At 40.6% G+C, this 21,360-nt stretch overlaps 1 protein-coding gene across 5 annotated transcripts in view; it reads left to right on the forward strand.

Moving 5' to 3' along the window:
- The first annotated feature begins 1,993 nt into the window (after window positions 1-1,993).
- The window catches only part of FAM169A (family with sequence similarity 169 member A), a 62,727-nt gene continuing 43,360 nt past the window's right edge, over window positions 1,994-21,360 (forward strand). For 2 of the 5 annotated variants that reach the window (XM_057698516.1, XM_057698551.1), the window contains exon 1: window positions 1,994-2,178. The gene's annotated coding sequence lies outside the window, so the exon portion shown is untranslated. Of the gene's footprint in view, window positions 2,179-2,490; window positions 2,704-3,055; window positions 3,135-19,475; window positions 19,589-21,360 lie in introns of those variants that run through there. The other 3 variants (XM_057698533.1, XM_057698542.1, XM_057698523.1) reach the window with 3 other exon arrangements.

Genomic DNA, 21,360 nt, shown 5'->3' on the forward strand with positions numbered 1-21,360 from the left:
TTTCTTTCTGCTTATAACTTAACAAAATAATAATTAAAGCAAGCATATGCAATAACAAAAATCAAAGCAATAATCCTTTTACTCGCTACAAAACTTTTTAGACAAAAGCTTCAAAGCATATTTCAAAATATTTGGTAGCAATTTACAGCATGTATTAATCTGATAAAGACTCATTTTTTTCAGTTCTTTCCCCACTAAGAGCACATGGCTCCTCAGAATATGGGTAAACACAGAAGCAAGATTTCATGAGTATCAGCCAAAGAGGGACATAAATGGTGATTTTTTTCTTTTCCTAAAACGTTCAAAGCCTTTTCATGTTGCAAGTAAAGAGAATGAAGTCAGAGCTTTTTTACAGGACACTCCTCATAGGTAGGAGGTAGCACTATTTCAGCAGGAAAGATCCTTGCCATAGGAAGAGAGCTGGGTTTAGCTGCTTGAATGAGGGGTCACTGGACCAGTTCTTTTATGGGGCTAGGTGAGTGTGACTTTGATTCTTAACAGAGTGGCCAGAAATTTGAAAGACAGGCTTCCCAGGTGCAAGTAGTCACTGGCTACAATAATAGCTAAAAGCCAATCACACTGATGCATTTCAAATGTAAGTTGCATTGGCTAGCTTTACTCTAAGGCTCAAAGCTTCAACACCTGTAGTCTGGTGGCCAAAAGTACATCTTCCCAAAGTGATAATTGTTTGGAATTAAGGTCCACAAAAATGGCAAATACTTTATAACATTTAAGATTTCTGCTAATTAAATATTACAAATAAAACTACAGATGTGAGGTTAATTCTTACGAGCAACTGGAGGTAAAAAAGTATTTGTTGAAAAAAAATTTCAGTCAAATATATCTCTATCAACAAATATTCTTTGAGGTATTTATTGATCTTGTTGACCATTAGCAAATTCATGAAAGGTTGGTACAATGATTGCTAAATATTTCCGAGGAATTAAAGAAGCAATTTCAACTCTACTGAATGAGCTGAAAACAATGCCACGGCTCTTGGAGGATGAGTTTATTTTCCAGAGTTTATCGATAATAGGAAGTCTTAAAATTACTCAAATAACTATTCCTCAACACATTTATTAAACATATTTAAACCATGGTATTCATTTCTTTAAAGAAATCTACCATGCTTTAAATACTTGAGAACTTATCTTTCATACTTGGGAGTGTAATTAGCAAAAGGCCCTGGGCGCTAAGGCAGATGAAATGAGTTGGAAGAGGAAGGGGAGGAAAGGAGGGTGGAGCCGCCATCCTTCTGGGTCAGGGATACTTTCGTGTGCTAGATTCTGAAAGAGGAAAGGTCAACGCAGGAATCTGGTAGTTCCCTGTAATCTCAAGATGGAAGTCTGGGCACTTGGGCTTGTCCACATTGTGAAGGGAGCTCTCGATTTCCTTTCGCCTTCCATCCTCCAGCGCGGCAATGGGTTTAGGAGGGAGGTGGCGAGCGGGGGCCGCTTGGTCCGCGTCCGCACCCCCCGCATCCCTGTCCGAGGCCGGCTGGCCTCGCCCACCCCTGGGTGAATTCCCGGAGGTCCCGCCCCTCGCTGGAGGAGAACTCCTTGGGGCGTGCAAACGGGATCCTGCGAATGTTGACCTTAAAGGAATTCGCAAATTTCAGCGTCGTGGTCCCCGCGGCTTACCCGTACCTATTTTTGTACCTAAGCCAAGGTCACTCGTTAATACCGGGCCATTGCCTGAGCTGGGGCGTCGCGCTCTGCCTAGCGACGGAGGGCGGGGAGGGGAGAGGGGGCGCGGGTGGCGGGGCGGGGGCCGCCTGGCGCCCCCCGGCCGGCCAAGCGCGCACCTGCCCGGCGCCTGCCTGACCCACGAGCCCGGCGGGAGGCAGGGCGGCGTCCCCGGCGCCGAGGAGGGGCCGCGCGGCGCGGCGCGGCGCGGGCGGGCGGGGGGATTCGCGGTGGGCGCGGGCGCCGCGCGGCTGCGAAGGCTGGAGGCGCTGCGGCGCGAGTGCGTCACGCCGGCGGAGGGCACGGTGGGCTGCGGCCGACCCGCCGACCAGGAGCCGGGCGTCCCGGGCGAGGGGCAGGCGGGCCGCGCCCACCCCGGCAGCCGCGAGCGGCGCGGCCCCGGCCCGGGCCGGGGGTCGCCAGCGAGCCAGCGCCGGCTCCATTCATTCCCGCGGCTCCGCCTCCTCTCCCGGGCTCCGGCGGCGCGTCCGAGGTGAGTGCGCGGCCCAGCCCGGGCGGGGGCCGCGGGCCCAGGCCGAGGTTGCCCGCTCCGGCCTCGCGCCCCGCCGGCCCCTGCCCCGCACCCCCGCGGGCGGGGCCGCGGGCCGCGAGCGAGCTGCCGGCCGCCCCTCGCATCCGGGCGCGGCGCAGGCCCACGCCGGCCGCCCGGGCCCGGGGCGCGCGGCCAGCGGCGGGCGACCGGCCCGCTCCCCCGAGGGGCGTGTGACGCGCCCCCAGGTGCGCAGCGCCACCATTTTGTGTGAGGGAATGCCTCCTTCTTCCTCCGCCCGCCGCGGCCCGCTGCCCAACTGCTGCCTGCCGAGCCCCCTCCGCTCCCCTCCCCTCCCCTCCCGGCTCTCCTCCCTGGAGCCTGTCCGGCCGCATCGGTCGCCTCGGCGTGGGGGAAGCCGACCTGGTGGCGGGTGGGGCGGAAGCGCTTAGGCTCGGGTTCCGCCACGCAGGTGGCCTCCGAGGATGCTCTGACCACCTCTCTTACCTTCACCCACTTTTGGAATCGGTATTGTATAGATTCCCTTCTAGAAGGCAGGTTATTGCAGTTTTGTTCTAATTCTTAGCTGCCCATCATGCAGTTTTTCGAGGCCTGTGCCCTAGGAAATCGGTGGGTGAAGCTTTGGATTGTTTATGGCTTAGGGATCTGGATTACTTTTGACTCCCATTATCGCCCTTTGGGAGAGGGGATGCAGTATCTCGCTGACTTCTCAGCTTCTGGAAAGTGGTATGAGTGTCTGACCGGGAGTAGATTCTAAAGTAATCACGACCCCTTCCCCCTTTGGGATATCCTTTGAAAACCTCCATTAAAACGCTCTCGTGTGAGGCGTTTTTGAGGGGAGTAAGGACAGGTTGCTAAAAAGACTACCCAAAAGAAAAGTTGTATTGTGGTTCAGAACTGTTACACATTCCGTCATTTTCAAGGTTCCTGAGAATTTGGTAATTGTTGTTTTAATGTGTCTCCTCGCAAATATACTTAAGTGCCTAGTAGATCATCCTCTGGCCATTTGTATTTTATCACTGCATCACAGACAGGGATTAAAGTCTGCAATGGTGGCTGTTGCATCATACACATATTTGGGCCCTGGAGGGAATTCACTAAAATGGGCCTGGGTTTCATGTGTCTTGTGTCGTTTGCTTGCATTTATTTATGTACAAAAGATGTACAGGTTATCTTTGCAAACTATATTTTGCTTTCCTACAAGAGGAACGATTTTTAGTGACTAATATGGACACGATTAAGGTTTTGGTATATGGATAAGAGTAAGTTTTTGCTTTATAAAAATCTTTGCTTTTTTTTTGTTGTTGTTGTTGGGGGGGAGGGGAAACGCGGGGGCGAGCCCAGGGAATGTGGTGGTAAGAGGAACCCGGGAAAAGCCCATTTTGTGATAAGACTTGAGTAAAAACAAAGATAAAATATCACAGTTTTTCACGGAGAGCTCGTAGACGTCATTGTGGACTCCTCTCTTTGAATTTATGATGAAGATTGGTTTAGGGAACTTAGCTTATATTAGTAGCAACATTGGCCTGCTGCTTGAGTGATTATAACCTAAGTTGCTTTACCTGTGGATTTTAGGTTCTAACAAGTTGCAAATTAGGCTGACCTTTGAAACAGTATTCAAATGATTACAAATGGTATCATTTCTCTAATAAAGATACAATATAGGTCAAACAAAAGGCTTAACTTTGATTTGGAAAAAACAAAATATCTTATAGTTAGATGCTTTTGAGAGCCATCCTCTTTTTTAAATTACTCTAAACTTTTTATTCTGATTAATTGAAGACTCTTTCACTAACTCTGCAAACAAATGATTCCATATCGTGGACCATCCCTAGCAGAAATGTCATGCCTCTCCTTAATGACATGTTCTGTGGGGAGAATTATGGAGGTGAAAGGGACCTTGGACATTGAGAGATGAGATGAGAGATGAGTTGTTTTAGAAAACTTAAGTAAAGATTGCCCACTAAGGATTGCCTGTGCCCTGACTGGACCTGCCCTAGGACCCTAGGGATTGAGATCGGTCCTGCCAGCAAGTTCAGCACAGTCGAACACAATCCCTGCGTCTTTACGTTCATTCTCTTAATTCACGTGTCAGAGAGGTTCAGTGAACTGGTACCGTTGTATTTAATTAACCCGAGTTCGGAAGTGATCTTGTTGTGCTTTTTTATCTTTAACGTGGCTTGAGATTTTGAGCATTATTGTATCAATGGTTGAGAAATTGAAAAGAGAGGGAAAAAAAAAAAACCCTCTGAAGCCTTGTGTGTTAGGTTCAGTCATCTGCCAAAGGTTTCCTTTTTAGAGGTAATTAGAATATAAAAGGATTGAATATTCAGGCAGATTTTTGAAAAATATCCAGGATTCTGTAGAAAGGATTGTTGGTCGAGCAGAAAGTTAAACAGAAGCTTCATGTTTCTTCCCATTTCTAAGGTTTTATGGTTCTGAAATGAAAAAAAGGATTGCATGATTATTGTGTTTACAATGATTTTCTCTTCACACAGCATTAGGCTTCTAATCCTTTTTATATTTAGCCCTGAAGTTAAAGTACTAAATTTGGTATGCTTCATCAGTAGTAGGGGTATTTCACAATTCTTTCCAACAATAACAACAAAATTTCTCAAGGTTGTGTTTGTTAAGGATGAGGTGTGATGATTTAAAAATAATCGGCGAACAACTGCTAATTTACTGAAGACATGATAAACTGATTATTAGACACATTGAATTTTAGAGCCAGTATATGAAACCTTAAGGTTTTATCTGCTCTGTAGGAGGGATCTACTCATCTAGTCCAACCTATTTTTGGGGTCAGAGAGTTTGTGACTTGCCACATACTTTAAAAAACAAAAAAACCCAACATGATTTGTTATCAGCTGCTCCAATGAGGTGTTAGTTTTAGGTTACACCCAGAGGTGGCTTTCATTTACTGAATAGTGAGTGTCTTATGTCTTATGTTTGGCACAGAAATAGACCCCACCCTCATGGTGTTTATACATTAGTGAAGTATTGTGGATTAAAATGTTAAAAATTACTTAAAATCTAAGTGCACAAAGATTTTTGCAAATATGTATTGGGGACAAATCAACTTAGTAAACTGCATTAAAAAAAAAAGTGCCAGGTTGCATGTGGTGGTGGGGGGGGGGCGGGGAACCCGTGCATTTATGGATTTTGCAGAGGAGAGAGAGGGTTCAATTGCTGAAAGAAATTGAGGAAGGAAAGAAGCCAAGAAATACGTTTGAGAGTGTTGTCCAAGGAAGGAGAGAAACTTTTACGTGGCAGACAGTTGTCATTTGGGTCTGGTCCCTCATAAGGACAAGACAGGTGAGAATGAAAATAATCCCTGGAATTTGGGAATTGAGAGTTTAATGGAGGCCTTAGGAGTGATATCAATATAGCTATAGGAGGAGAAACCAATTTAAGAGTGAATAGCGGTAGAGAAAAAGTCAGGGAGCTTGACTTTTTGTCGTACAATGGTAAATGGTACCGACAAGGAATTTTTTGGACTAAGGTCTTTTATACACGTTACCAATGCTTTCAAATTTAGGTCAGTCAGCCTTTCATATATTAGATGAACTTATTCTGATTCTTAAGTTAACAGTAATTATTATTCAGAGGCAGTGTAATTCCACAGTTTAAACCAAATAGACATAAATTTGAACCCTGGCTTCATAAAAGAGTAGTTATAACAGAGCTTATCTCAAAATGTTGTTGGCAGAGTTAAATGTCATAATGTTCCTAAAGGTGAGATACTACTAATATCATCAATGAAATTAAGATTTTTTTTTTTAAGTATCTAATTCAGTGTTCCCCATCTTTTTCTCTCTTTTATGATCTTCTCCCCACATCCATGCCATGTATAAAACTTTTTTCAGGTACATTTCAAAGCAATGATTTACTTTTTTATATTTAAAATTGTGATTTCTCTACCACTTGTCAATCAGAGCTTTTGCTCTACATGCGGTAAAGTATAACCAAAATGAGTTGGTAGAATTCTAGTTAAAACCAAGAAAATCTTTGATTTTCATTAGTTTGTGTATTAAGGTAGGGGAAATGTGTGTTTTTTGAAAAATTGAAAATAATTCACATTGTCCCCTTGTGATTTCAGACTAAGAATCTATCTTCTAATTTTAAATCTGGAAACTTGTGGTGGTTAAGACTTTGCACTTCCACTACAGGGGGAGCGGGTTCAGTCCCTGGTTGGGGAACCAAGAGTCCACCTGCCTTGCGGTGGGGCCCAAAAAGAGTTGTTTTTAGATCTGGTCCTGTTTTCTATTAATTACTTATGCATATGAATGGAAAATATAGGTATATTTAGCAAAAAGCAACCACCTGTTAGAAGGCCGAGGAGATTTATTGATAAAATTTTCTAGACCTTGAAAAAAGAAATTGAAGTGATTCTGAGTAAATTTTGTTTGGAGAATACTAACTTTTTGTATCTGAGTAGCTTCTCAGAAAGACAACAACAAAAAGCTTAGTTTTATTTTATAAAATAATTCATATGATTTTATAATTTCATATACAAATAACCACTCAGGTAAAGTCTACGGACTCTTGGCTCTCCTTTCTAGAACCGGTTTAGATGAAGAGGGATGTTCTTGTGCCTTTATTTACAAAGGGGCAGAGAGATGTTACTCCAACCAGAGTTGGAATGTATCAGCTGTCACTAACAGTACTCTTTGATCAGCTAACTTTTTTAGAGTTTTATTGAGATTTAACTGACATACAATAAATGCGTGTATTTAAAGTGTACAATTTATTTTTTTATTAGTCATCTGTTTTATACATATTAATGTATACATGGCACTCCCAATCTCCGAGTTCATCCCCTCCCTCCACGGCTTTACCACCCTACTGTCCATATGTTTGTTCTCTACATCTGTGTCACTGTTTCTGCCTTGCAAACTGGTTGATCTGTGCCATTTTTCTAGATTCCACATATATGCATTAATATGTGATATTTTTCTCTTTCTGCCTTACTTTGCTCTGTATGACAGTCTCTAGGTTCATCCACGTCTCTACAAATGACTAAATTTCGTTCCTTTTTATGGCTGAGTAATATTCCATTCTGTGTATGTACCACATCTTTATCCACTTGCCTGTCAGTGGATGTTTAGGTTGCTTCCACGACCTGGCTATTGTAAATAGTGCTGCAGTGAACATTGGGGTACATGTATCTTTTTGAATTACAGTTTTCTCTGGTATACGCCCAGTAGTGGGTTTGCTGGGTCATATGGTAATTCTATTTTTAGTTTTTTAAGAAGTCTTCATACTGTACTCCATAGTGGCTGTATCAATTTACATTCCCACCAACAGTGTAGGAGGGTTCCCTTTTCTCCACACCCTCTCCAGCATTTATTGTTTGTAGATTTTCTGATGATGCCCATTCTGATGGGTGTGAGGTGATACCTCATTGTAGTTTTGATGTGCATTTCTCTAATCATTAGTGATGTTGCGCAGCTTTTCATGTGTCTCTTGGCCATCTGTATGTCTTCTTTGGAGAAATGCCTATTTAGATCTTCTACCCATTTTTTGATTGGGTTATATATTTTTTTGATATTCAGCTCCTTGTATGTTTTGGAGATTAATCCCTTGTTGGTTGCTTCTTTTGCAAATATTTTCTCCCATTCTGTGAGTTGTCTTTTCTTCTTGTTTATAGTTTCCTTTGCTGTGCAAAATCTTTTAAGTTTCATTAGGTCCCATTTGTTTATTTTTGTTTTTATTTCCATTACTCTAAGAGGTGGGTCAAAAAAGATCTTGCTGTTATTTACACCTAAGAGTGTTCTTCCTATGTTTTCCTCTAAGAGTTTTATAGTGTCTGGCCTTACATTTAAGTCTTTAATGTATTTTGAGTTTATTTTTGTGTGTGGTGTTAGGGAGTGTTCTAATGTCCTTCTTTTACATGTAGCTGTCCAGTTTTCCCAGCACCATTTATTGAAGAGAGTGTCTTTTCTCCATTGTATATCCTTGCCTCTTTTTTGAAAATTAGTTGACCATAGGTGCATGGGTTTATCTCTGGGCTTTCTATCCTGTTTCATTGATCTATATTTCTGTTTTTGTGCTGGTACCATATTGTCTTGATTACTGTAGCTTTGTAGGATAGTCTGAGGTCAGGGAGTCCGATTTCTTCAGCTCCATTTTTTCCCCTCAAGATTGCCTTGGCTGTTCGGGGTCTTTTGTGTCTGCATACAAATTTTAGGATTTTTTGTTCTAGTTTTGTAAAAAATGCCTTTGGTAATTTGATAGGGATTGCATTGAATCTGTAGATTGCTTTGGGTAGTATAGTCATTTTCACCATGTTGATTCTTACAACCCAAGAACATGGTACATCTCTCCATCTGTTTGTATTGTCTTTGATTTCTTTCATCAGTGTCTTACAGTTTTCTGAGTACAGATCTTTTACCTCCTTAGTTAAGTTTATTCCTAGGTATTTTATTCTTTTTGTTGCAGAGGTGAGTGGGATTGTTTCCTTAATTTCTCTTTCTGACCTTTTGTTGTTAGTGTATAGGAATGCAAGAGATTTCTGTGCATTAATTTTGTATCCTGCAACTTTACCAAATGCATTGATTAGCTCTAGTAGTTTTCTGGTGGTATCTTTAGGATTTTCTAAGTATAGTATGTCATCTGCAAGCAGTGGTAGTTTTACTTCTTTTCCAATTTGGATTCCTTTTATTTCTTTTTCTTCTCTGATTGTTGTGGCAAGGACTTCTAAAACTACGTTGAATAGTTGTGGCGAGAGTAGCCAACCTTGTCTTGTTCCCGATCTAGAGGGAATGGTTTCAATTTTTTACCATTGAGAATGATGTTTGTTATGGGTTTGTTGTATATGCCCTTTATTATGTTGAGGTAGGTTCCCTCTATGCCCACTTTCTGGAGAGGTTTTTTTTTTTTAAGTCATAAATAGGTACTGAATTTTTCTGCATCTATTGAGATGATCACGTGGTTTTAATATGGTGTATCACATTGATTGATTTGCATATATTGAAGAATCCATGCATTCCTGGGGTAAACCCCACTTGATCATGGTGTATGATCCTTTGAATGTGTTGCTAGATTCTGTTGGCTAGTATTTTGTTGAGGATTTTTGCATCTAAATTCATCAGTGATATTGGTTTGTAATTTTCTTTTTTTGTAGTATCTTTGTCTGGTTTTGGTATCAGGGTGATGGTGGCCTCGTAGAATGAGTTTGGGAGTGTTCCTTCCTGTGCAATTTTTTGGAAGAGTTTGAGAAGGATGGGTGTTAGCTCTTCTCTAAATGTTTGATAGAATTCACCCTCTGAAGCCATCTGGTCCTGGACTTTAGTTTGTTGGAAGATTTTTAATCACAGTTTCAATTTCATTATACTTGATCGCTCTGTTCATATTTTCTATGTCTTCCTGATTCTGTCTTGGAAGGTTATACCACTCCTAAGAATCTGTCCATTTCTTCCAGGGTGTCCATTTTATTGGCATATAGTTGCTTGTAGTAGTCTCTTAGGATGCTTTTTATTTCTGTGATGTCCATTGTAATGTCTCCTTTTCATTTCTAATTTTATTGATTTGAGTCCTCTCCCTCTTGATGATTCTGGCTAAAGGTTTATCAATTTTGTTTACTTCTCAAGGAACCAGCTTTTAGTTTTATTGATTTTTGCTAGTGTTTTCTTTGTTTCTATTTCGTTTATTTCTGCTCTGATCTTTATGATTTCTTTCCTTCTACTGACTTTGGGTTTTGTTTGCTCATCTTTCTCTAGCTTCTTTAGGTGTAAGGTTAGTTTGTTTGGGATTTTTCTTGTTTCTTGAGGTAGGATTGTATTGCTGTAAACTTCCCTCTTAGAACTGCTTTTGCTACATCCCATACATTTTGGATCATTGTGTTTTCATTGTCACTTGTCTCTGGGTATTTTTTGATTTCCTCTTTGATTTCTTCAGTGATCTGTTGGTTATTTAGTAGCGTATTGTTTAGCCTCCATGTGTTTGTGTTTTTTACATTTTTTTCCCTGTAATTGATTTCTAATCATAGCATTGTGGTTGGAAAAGTTGCTTGATACAATTTCAAGTTTCTTAAATTTACCAAGGCTTGATTTATGACCCAAGATGTGATCTATCCTGGAGAATATTCTGTGTGCACTTGAGAAGAACGTGTAATCTGCTGTTTTTGGATGGCATGTCTTTTTATTTATTTATTTATTTATTTATTTATTGGCTGTGTTGGGTCTTTTTTGCTGTGCACGGGCTTTCTTTAGTTGGCGGTGAGTGGGGGCTATTCTTCATTGTGGTGCGCAGGCTACTCATTGCCATGGCTTCTCTTGTTGCAGAGCACGGGCTCTAGGCGCGTGGGCTTCAGTAGTTGCAGCACATGGGCTCAACAGTTGTGGCTCACGGGCTCTGAAGCGCAGGCTCAATAGTTGTGGCGCACGGGCTTAGTTGCTCCGCGGCATGTGGGATCCCCCCGGAGCAGGGATCGAACCTGTGTCCCCTGCATTGGCAGGCAGATTCTCAACCACTGCGCCACCTAGGAAGCCCCTGGATGGGATGTCTTATAAATATCAATTAAATCTATCTGGTCTGTTGTGTCATTTAAAGCTTGTGTTTCCTTATTTTTCTGTCTGGATGATCTGTCCATCGGTGTAAGTGAGGTGTTAAAGTCTCCTACTATTATTGGGTTACTGTTGATTTCCTTTTATAGTTGTTAGTATTTGCCTTATGTATTAAGGTGCTCCTATATTGGGTGCATATATATTTATACTTGTATCTTTTTCTTGGATTGATCCCTTGATCATATGTAGTGTCCTTCCTTGTCCCTTGCAGTATTCTTTATGTTAAAGTCTATTTTATCTGATGTGAGTATTACTACTCCAGCTTTCTTTTGATTTCCCTGTGCGTGGAATATCTTTTTCTATCCCCTCACTTTCAGTCTGTATGTGTCCCTAGGTCTGAAGTGGGTCTCTTGTAGGCAGCATATATATATGGGTCTTATTTTTGTTTACATCCAGCCAGCCTCTGTCTTTCGGTTGGAACATTTAATCCATTTACATTCAAGGTAATTTTCGATATGTATGTTCCTATGATTTTCTTTTTTTTTTTTTCTTTTTTTGGTATATATGTATATATATATTTACCATTTTCTTAATTGTTTTGAATTTGTTTTTGTAGGTCCTTTTCTTCTCTTGTGTTTCCCACTTAAAGAAGTTCCTTTTGCATTTGTTGTAGGGCTGGTTTGGTGGTGCTAAATTCTCTTAGCTGTTGCTTGTCTGTAAAGCTTTTGATTTCTCCGTCGAATCTGAATGAGATCCTTGCTGGGTAGAGTATTCTTGGTTGTAGGTTATTTCCTTTTATCACTTTAAATATATTGTGCCACTCCCTTCTGGCTTGCAGAGTTTCTGCTGAGAAATCAGCTGTTAACCTTATGGGGAGTTCCCTTGTGTGTTGTTTGTCATTTTTCCCTTGTTGCTTTTTTAAAAAAAATTTGTTTATTTATTGGCTGCATTGGGTCTTCGTTGCTGCGTGCAGGCTTTCTCTAGTTGTGGTGAGCAGGGGCTATTCTTCATTGTGGTGCACAGGCTTCTCATTGCAGTTGCTTCTCTTGTTGCGGAGCATGGGCTCTAAGCACGCGGGCTTCAGTAGTTGTGGCACATGGTTTCAGTAGTTGTGGCTCGTGGGCTCTAGAACACAGGCTCAGTAGTTGTGGCTCACAGGCTTAGTTGCTCTGTGGCATGTGGGATCTTCCTAGACCAGGGATGGAACCAGTTTCCCCCGCGTTGGCAGGCAGATTCTTAACCATTGTGCCACCAGGAAAGTCCCCCCTCATTGCTTTTAATAACTTTTCTTTGTCTTTAATTTTTGTCAGTTTAATTACTGTGTGTCTTGGCGTGTTTCTCCTTGGGTTTATCCTGCCTGGGACTCTGCACTTCTTGGACTTGGGTGGCTATTTCCTTTCCCATGTTAGGGGAGGTTTTCAACTATAATCTCTTCAAATATTTTCTTGGGTCCTTTCTCTCTCTCTCTTCTCCTTCTGGGACCCCTATAATGTGGATGTTGGTGCGTTTAATGTTGTCTCAGAGGTATCTTAGGCTGTCTTCATTTCATTCTTTTTTCTTTACTCTGTTCTGCATCATTGATTTCCACCATTTTGTCTTTCAGGTTACTTATCTGTTCTTCTGCCTTATTCTGTTAGTGATTCCTTCTAGTGTATTTTTCATTTCAGTTATTATATTGAGTATCTCTGTTTGTTCTTTAATTTTTCTAGGTCTTTGTGAAACTTTTCTTGCATCTTTTCTATCTTTGCATCCATTCTTTTTCCCAGGTCCTGGATTATCTTCACCATCATTATTCTGAATTCTTTTTCTGGAAGATTGCCTGTCTCCACTTCGTTTCATTGTTTTTCTGGGCTATGGGATTATAATTCTTCTTGCTACTGCTGCCTGCCCTCTAGTGGATGAAGATATCTAAGAGGCTTGTGCACCCCTTCCTGAAGGGAGGGACTGGTGGTGGGTAGAGCTGGGTGTTGCTCTGGTGGGCAGAGGTCAGTAAAACTTTAAAACTTTAATCTGCTTGTTTTCTAATGGGTGGGGCTGAGTTCCCTCTCTGTTGGTTGTTTGGCCTGAGGTGACCCAGACCTGGAGCCTACAGGCTGTTTGGTGGGACTTATGGCATGGCGGACTCCAGGTGGGCTCACACCGATGTGTACTTCCCAGAACCTGTGTACTTCTCAGAATTTTTGCTGCCAGTGTCCTTATCTCCTCAGTGATCCACAGCCACCCCCTGCCTCTGCAGGACCCTCCAACACTAGCAGGTAGATCTGGTGCCGTCTCCTATGGGGTCACTTCTCCTCCCCCCGGGTCCTGGTGCACACACTACTTTGTGTGTGTCCTCCAAGAGTGGAGTCTCTGTTTCCCCCAGTCCTGTGGAGGTCCTGCAGTCAAATCCTGCTGGCCTTCAAAGACTGATTCTCTGAGGATTCCTCCTCCCGTTGCTGGACCCGCAGGTTGGCAAGCCTGATGTGGGGCTCAGAACCCTCACTCCAGTGGATGGACTTCTGTAGTGTAACTTTTCTCCAGTTAGTGAGTCACCCACCCAGTGGTTAGGGGGTTTGATTTTATCGTAGTTGCACCCTCCTACTGTCTCACTGAGATTTCTCCTTTGTCTCTGGGTGTGGGGTATCCTTTTTGGTGAGTTGCAGTGTCTTCCTATCGATGATTGTTCAGCAGTTAGTTGTGATTCCGGTGCTCTCACAAGAGGGAGTCTGATCAGCTAATTGATTGGTCTGTGTTTTCATGCAGTGTGATATTAATACATTTTGTAGAATTTATTTTTGGGAAGGCACATTTCTTCCTTCCTTCCTTTCTTCCTTCTTTCCTTCCTTTCTTCCTTCTTCTTCCTTCCTTCTCTTTCCTTTTCTAATGTGGACCATTTTTAAAGTCTTTATTGAGTTTGTTACTATATTGCTTCTGTTTTATGTTTTGGTTTTTTGGCTAAGAGGTATGTGGGATCTTATCTCACCGACCAGGGATCAAACCCAAATCCCCAGCATTGGAAGTCAAAGTCCTAACCACTGGACCTCCAGGGAAGTCCTGGGAAGGCCAGTTTCTTTTACTCTTTAGAGATATGTTGAATAAGTCTAAGTTTTCATCTGTGAATTGACTCTTCGAGTATTTGAAGGGAACTTTCTTGCCTCCCTTCCAAGACTTCCCCAACAAGACTCACCCTCATTGATTTCTCCCAATTCCTGTTCCTCGTCTACTGTTCCATGGTTTCCAGATCCTTTGCCATCCTGGTTGTTTTCCATTGGAGGCATTCTAGTTTTTCAGTGTGATTTTCTTAAAATGTGATCATTGAAATGGAATAAAAGACTGTGGATGCTGTCTGATGCTCGAAGAGAGCAGGGATCCTTTTTCATCTCCGCATCTGGATAGTCAGAATCCTAGTAATGAAGCCCTGTTCTGGGGTCATTTTGCTTTAACTTAAAAAAAAAAAAACTTGCTCATAGTTCATATTGAGTCTAGTACCAGCTGACTCTCAAGCAATGGATTGTAAAAACCTGTAATGCAACTTAGCGAATTTTTTTTTTTCCCTTGGCTCTATCTTGCAGTAATTTGTTAAAGAAATATTTGGTAAGCATTTTACTTTGTCAGCTTTTAAGTTTCCCTTTTATTTTAAAACAGTTGGCTTTGTATTTATCTTGTAGTAAACATTTTAAAATTCTGAAGAAGATGGATTATAGTGAGTCGAACAGGTATCTGAAGTCCGAAGAGAGCGTACTGCCACATTTAAAACAATCTAATGCTTAAAGAGTGACTGAACAACATGCTTGGTATATTCTATGAAAATTGTATGATCAGATACATCGTGGGTTGTACTGACTTTCTGTCTTGACCTGGGAAACTGGTTAAATCTGTCTGGAGAGAGATTGCCTAGATTTAGAGACAGACCCTGCCACTTACTAGCTGTGTGAACTTGGGGCAACTGACTTAACTTCTTCACACCCGAAGCTCCTCATGAAGATTGTGTGTAAGAACACCTGCCTCATGGGGTCGTTCTGAGGAATAAATGATATAAGCATTTGCGCATAGTGCCTCGTGCAAGGTAAGCAGGCAATGAATGATAGTTCTTTCATCATGAGAAAACATTTTGAGTTATAAAAAATGATTATAAGTGCATTTGACAATACCACCCCTTTGTAAATTGAGAACTTATTTCCTGTCTTTTCTCTAAGTAATAAAGCATAGACACCTAAGTTACTAGTTAGAAAGGACATCACAGATCATTTGAGCTGACCCTACTTTTTTTTAAAATAAATTTATTTATTTATTTATTATTTTATTGGCTGTGTTGGGTCTTTTTTTGCTGTGCACAGGCTTGCTTTTTAGTTGTGGTGAGTGGGGGCTACTCTTTGTTGCGGTGCGCGGGGGCTACTCTTTGTTGCGGTGCGCGGGCTCCTCATTGCCGTGGCTTCTCTTGTTGCGGAGCACGGGCTCTAGGCATGTGGGCTTCAGTAGTTGCAGCACGTGGGCTCAGTAGTTGTGGTTCACTGGCTCTAAAGTGCAGGCTCAATAGTTGTGGCGCATGGGTTTAGTTGCTCCATGGCATGTGGGATCTTCCTGGAGCAGGGCTTGAACCCGTGTCCCCTGCATTGGCAGGCGGATTCTCAACCACTGTGCCACCTAGGAAGCCCGACCCTACTTTTTATATGTTTGGGAAAGTGGATTATACTTCTCTGGAGTTCTGAGCCTGGTAGGATAGATGGAGAAAAGTAAATCACACTCTCATGTGATGTGTGTTGAAAGAAGAACACACAAGGAACTTACGAGAAATTTGTAAGTTTCTTGTCCTCCTTCATTTCTACTTATTCATCCATCCACACAGCTGCGGATAAAGTGTCTTAAAGCATAGCCTTAGATAATCTCTTTTCTGCTCAGGATCTTTAAATTGCCTCCTTTTGTGTGCCAGATAAAGTCTTTAGTCTTTAGTCTTTAGTCTGGTATTCTTGGCCTGTTATGTTCTTTCCTCAATTTATTTTCCTAGTGTATCCACCACTGCTTCTTTTTGTATACTGTAACTCTCTTGGTGAATCCAACTATCTGCCATTCTCAGCATGCTTTTGGCTTCCATTTAGCGTTCCCATCTTCTTAGAGGGTCTTCCCTTCTATCTCTGCCTGTTAAGAGACCATGTATTGCTCTTCCTCTAGCAGCAGAACATCACATGGGTTTCATCTGTGGCAGCTCTTCCTCCTAGCATCAGTGTGTGGTTTATTTATACAAACTTTCGTTCAGTCATTCATTTGTATAATAAATATGCATTTAAGCCAGAGAGGAAGGCTACTACTATCTCTTTTCTTCCTGGGCCTGCTGCCGGTGAAAGATAAGAAAACAATTTCACGTGACCAGGGTAAGCATGCACACCTGAGTTTGCACACAGATTGTAAGAGCAGGTGTATGGGTCTTCTGCTCGAAGTGCAGAGTTGGAGAAGCCCAGAAGAGAATGGGGAATGATTGGCCTTGGTTTGGAGGCTGCTGTTTTTCCAGGTTGGTGTGATACTCCGTAGATAGTGGCAACCCTTGGTTACATTTCTTTGTTGTGTAGTGAAAATATTAGGGAATGGGGTGGGGTGGTGGTGATGGTGATTGTGACTCAGCAGAATATTTCGTAAATCGTATGCCAAAATTAAGCATCAAGTTTTGCTTTTGCTTTTGAGTATTTCCTTTAAAATGAAAATATCCATCTTCGTGGTTCTAAATGAGACATACCTCTATGGTATTTTATGTTAAAGATATCTACAACAATATGCATGTTGTTTAGGCTCCTGTTTTTAAAAATCACCTGTGCCCTTGAGGTTTATTATGCCAAACCCCTGTTAACTTTAAGCACTATAAAATCAGATCTATTACATGGTAAAGAAGCCAGGTTAAAAAAAAATAAATTTAGATGGTCTGATGTTGTAATGAAGGACAGAACTTCATGGTGTATTCATTTAAACAGTTCTTATTTTGTTTTACCTGAGGTTTGTAAACTGCTCCTATGAGATAGTAAACAGTGTTCAGTAATCTGGGTCATGAAGTAGCTGACATGTTCTAGAGGCATATGTGTTCTTTTCTGCAAGTACCATATGTAATTGGTCAAGTGGAAGCTTCAGTTATAAGCACATATCTCTTTCTTTCAAATATCACCTATTAATTTATTGTTAGGCTTTTGTGTATGTATCTGAGAAGTGTAAGTAACTCTATATCTTGCTCCAGGTGTATGTAGTTAGTAAGATAAGTGTTTAGCATCCATTCCTAGGTGTGGTCATTTAGTATTTGTGTTCTGACTTGTTTTGCTTAGGCCTCTCATTTCAGCCCTGTGAACCCTGTTTTGCCTCCCCAAGGTAGAACCCCCCAAATCACATTCTGTCTCCCTTGGAGGTTGGATGCAGGCATGTAACCTAAATTTTGTCTATCAGATGCATCCAAGAGAGACTGTACTACAAAGTGAACGATTGAGGAAGGAGGCTTTATATGGAATCTCCTTTCTTCCCTGCATGTCTCCTCCCTTGGTCCTTCCTCCTTCATCAGGAATAGCCACTGTTAACAGTATAATGTATGCCTTTCCCGATCATTTTCTGTACACACGTATAAGTATATACCAGTATTTTTCATAAATTAATTTTAAAAGTACATGCAATAGGCTTTTTTTTAAAAAAGTTGAGTTGAGCATTTTTGGTTTGTTTTTCTTATTTTATAAATTGTTCATGCCACTTGTTTATTTATTTGCAACTTTGTGTAAAAACCGTTGTATTTGTATTAAGGAACCTAATTCTTGGGGGTCATATTGGTTATATAACGTTTGCCTCTGAGGTTTTGTTTTGTTTTGTTTTTAGATGTAAAAATTTTCATATATATTCAAAGTTATTTGTTTTTACCCTTGCAATTTACTCCTTTCTCAGAGATCCTTTTTCTCTGTTCAGGTAATTTGCCTGTGGTCCCACAGCTAGTAATCTTGGCAGTTTGGCTCAAGAACAAACTCTTAACTAGTATTCTACATATTCCACCTTTCAGGTGCATGAAATTGTATGCCATATGACTGGATTTTGCTTTTTTAAGCCCTAAAACATACCAAATACCCAGTACCTTCATATTTAAGTGATTTCTTAGATCTAGGACCATTTTTCTGGATGTGAAGTGGGAATTAAACCCTTAGAAAGAAAACTGGTAAGATTTCTCTTGATAGATATAAGCCTTATACCATCTTAGGGTTGTAAGATGCTGTGCTTTCTGACATACTGTAGTGACTAAAAGATAGGCCTCACAGCCAGACTGCCTAGGTTCACATTCTAGCTTTGCTGCTAACTATACTGTGCCTTGAACAAGTTACCCTGCTGCTGTGTGTCTTAGTTTCCTCATCTGAAAAGTGAGATAATTAAATTACCCACTTCATGGATTTGGGATAAAAACTCTATCAGGGATACATATGAAGTGTTTCAAATAGTCCACTGTTGGCTCAGTGATTATTATAACTTCAGAAGATGATTTTGTTTTCTACTTGAACTGAAAAGAGGTAACAGGTATGAACTGCTTTTACCTTCCTTCCCCATTACCCATAAACCTGTAGGTAGTCTTCACCTATATGTAATCAAATCTTTTTCCTCTCTCAGAGGATAGAAAAGGATTTCTGAGCAGTGTTGAGCACACCTGAGAGTTGATAGTTGTAGCAGTGTGTTCAGTGGTTTCATTTGTGTCATACTCAAAAACTCAGCTCTGTGAGCAGAGATGGATTAATCTAGAATTTAGGGCCTTGTGTAGGGTAAGAGGGGTAGAAGAATAAAAGGTGAGAAGGGGAGAGAGGTCAGTTGAGCTGATGTAGTACAGAGGCTAGGTTAGTTAGGGAAGGATGTGATGTTAGGGAGAAAAGAGACGGGAAGAATCAAGAGGAGAATCATAATAAGGTCCAGAAACAGGCCTTTTGTGTGAAGGGTTGAGAGCATTGCGGATTATGTTGCTTGGATACCTAACCTATTTTTGAATTTTCGGTGTTTGGGAAACAATCAGGAGAGGTAGGATCGTGACTTGGATTGGTTGAGATAATTGTTTTTTCTCTAAGAACTTTTTCAGCTCTAAAATTTCCACAATTTGTTGGATCTTCTCCTCCTCCTAAAGCCCCCAAATAATAGCAGAATCTTGAAATAATTTAGGAACTAAAGTTTAAAAAAATGTATTTTCCTGTTTTAAGAGTATGGTTTGATATCCAATAATTAACCTTAAATAGGGGAAAAAAATCACAGTAATAGGAATTTGATTTTTAACTCTTTTTCATATTTTCTTTCTTGGTAAGAGCATTCATTCTTGCAAATAGTTATATAATTTTTCAGGAAAAAGGGATGAAATTATTAAAAGAGGGCGTAAAATAGCTGCTGGGCATCTTAGAGTTCTTATGTAAGAGTATTAAGTTTTTATACAAGTTATCCAGGATTAATAAGCATGCCATTTGCTTAATTTATAAATTAATTTGGACATTTCTTATACTTCACTGTCCATTCCGTGCAAATTTTTTGATGAGTTATTTTGCTTAAGGTGACATTAAGCTTTCTCATTCATGTAGAATCTAGTTAGGCCTTTTGGTTCATCTCATGGGCAGAGCATAAAGTACTTGACAGAATTTGATCTGACAGCTTTACAGTTATGTAACATGGAACACAAGCTTAAAAACAACAAAAAAGAGAGAGAAGTGATCGATTTTATTTTTCCACAGCAACCTATATTTCTCTCCAGAACCTTACTACCCTTCTCTTGCCTCCCTAAACTAGTGGAACCAGCTAGTAATTTACACAGTCTTAAGTTAGACGCTATGTTTTAGATAAACAGTTATAAACATTTAGAGGTGAAAAGGTCTTTAGGATTATCCTGTCCAGTTGCATCTCATTACCAATGAGAATACAGAAGCCCAAAGAGGGTAAGTAACTTGCCTAGGGTCACAGGGCTGGTTAGTTGTAAAGCTGACCTGGGAATCAAGGTCACAGGATTTCAACTTGAGTACTTTTTCTGGTGTAATATGCGAGTAGAATATTTAATAACAAGATAATTATTGTGATATTTTACATAAGGAAATTTCTTATAACCATGACATCTTTGTGATATATGATTTTGCATACTGAGTAAAAATAATTATATTACAATGTATACTTCATTGTCTGGATTCATATTCTTCTAGGTCCACTTAGTGCTGTGACACTGATCAAGTCTTAACCTCTAAAGCCCCATTTCTTCATCTATAGAGTGGGGCTAATAGAAGTACCTCATTGTGTATTACATGCTGCAGTCTCTTTGAAGTTTGGTGTGTGGTCATTTCTCAGTAAATGTTCCCTGCTATTACTGATTTATAATAATTTCTAGTTCTTTCATCTTCTTTAAATACTAACTGGTGATTGTTTAGGCAGTAAAATTTAGCACTGAGAGTGACCGGTAATAAACGTAATGGGTTTAAGGACAGATTTGAAAACACAAAAATATTTTAGAAAGGGTGTGTGTCTGGGCCTTTGGAATTGGGGAAACATTTTCTAATTTTTTTTCATATTAAGAACTGTGATGCTATAGTTGTTTTTTAAACTGTATTCAGAAATCACAACTTTTAAGTTTGTTGAGAAATGCTCTGGAGGTGAGATGAGAAAGAAAATAGTGAAATAATTCCTTCTATAGTGAAGAAGAAGTGCATTCATTTTAAAGTTGCTTTGCTGCTACAAAAATGATGGATTTAAGGACTTGTTTAGTTATGCTTCCAAATCTCAAAAAAAGGTTTAAAAAAGGTCCTTTAGGTCAACAATATTAAAATCAAGTCACATATATTTGGAAATTGCCAGATTTCTAGTGCTCCAAATCTAAAGTTTTTCACTATAAAGTGTGCTCTAGGGGCCTTGAACGTGATGCAGTACCCAGTACTCTCTCTGTAGGAAGGGCTTGGGTGTCAGATCTATGTCTGGATCTGAGGTTTGCCACCCACTTTCCATGTGACTTTGGGGGAAATGATTAACCTCTCCAAGGTGGTTTACTTTTCTATAAAATAAGAACATTAATCGGGTCCACCATGTATCTTTGCTGCAAGGCTGGAATGAGAGTGAATGGCATTCTTTTAGCACAGTTTGGACACACTCTGGCACTTAATAAAAGTTAGTTATTGGACTTCCTAGGTGGCGCATTGGTTAAGAATCTGCTTGCCAATGCAGGGGACCACGCGTTCGAGCCCTGCTCTGGGAAGATTCCACATGTCACAGAGCAGCTAAGCCTGTGCGCCGCAACTATTGAGCCTGCGCTCTACAGCCTGTGTGCCACAACTATTGAATCCCATGTGCCTAGAGCCTGTGCTCCACAACAAGAGAAGCCACTGCAGTGAGGAACCCGCTGACCACAATGAAGCGTAGCCCCCGCTCTCAGCAACTAGAGAAAGCCCATGTGCAGCAACAAAGACCCAATGCAGCCAATAAATAAATAAATATAAATAAATTTATTTTAAAAAGTTATTTAAAAAAATCACAACTTCTAAGTGAAGTTTTTTTTCCTCCAGTAATGCTCTTTATGCAAATTTCAGAGTATTTAAATGATTGAATTTCAGGAAAATAGGATTGTTTCTTTTGTGTTTGAATATAAAATCTTTAATAATAAAAATAAGCCCAGAAAAGATTATTTTTCTATGTGGTACATATATACAATGGAATATTACTCAGCCACAAA

Source organism: Hippopotamus amphibius, chromosome 1 (genome assembly GCF_030028045.1).
Source record: "Hippopotamus amphibius kiboko isolate mHipAmp2 chromosome 1, mHipAmp2.hap2, whole genome shotgun sequence".
NCBI classification, from domain to species: Eukaryota; Metazoa; Chordata; class Mammalia; order Artiodactyla; family Hippopotamidae; genus Hippopotamus; species Hippopotamus amphibius.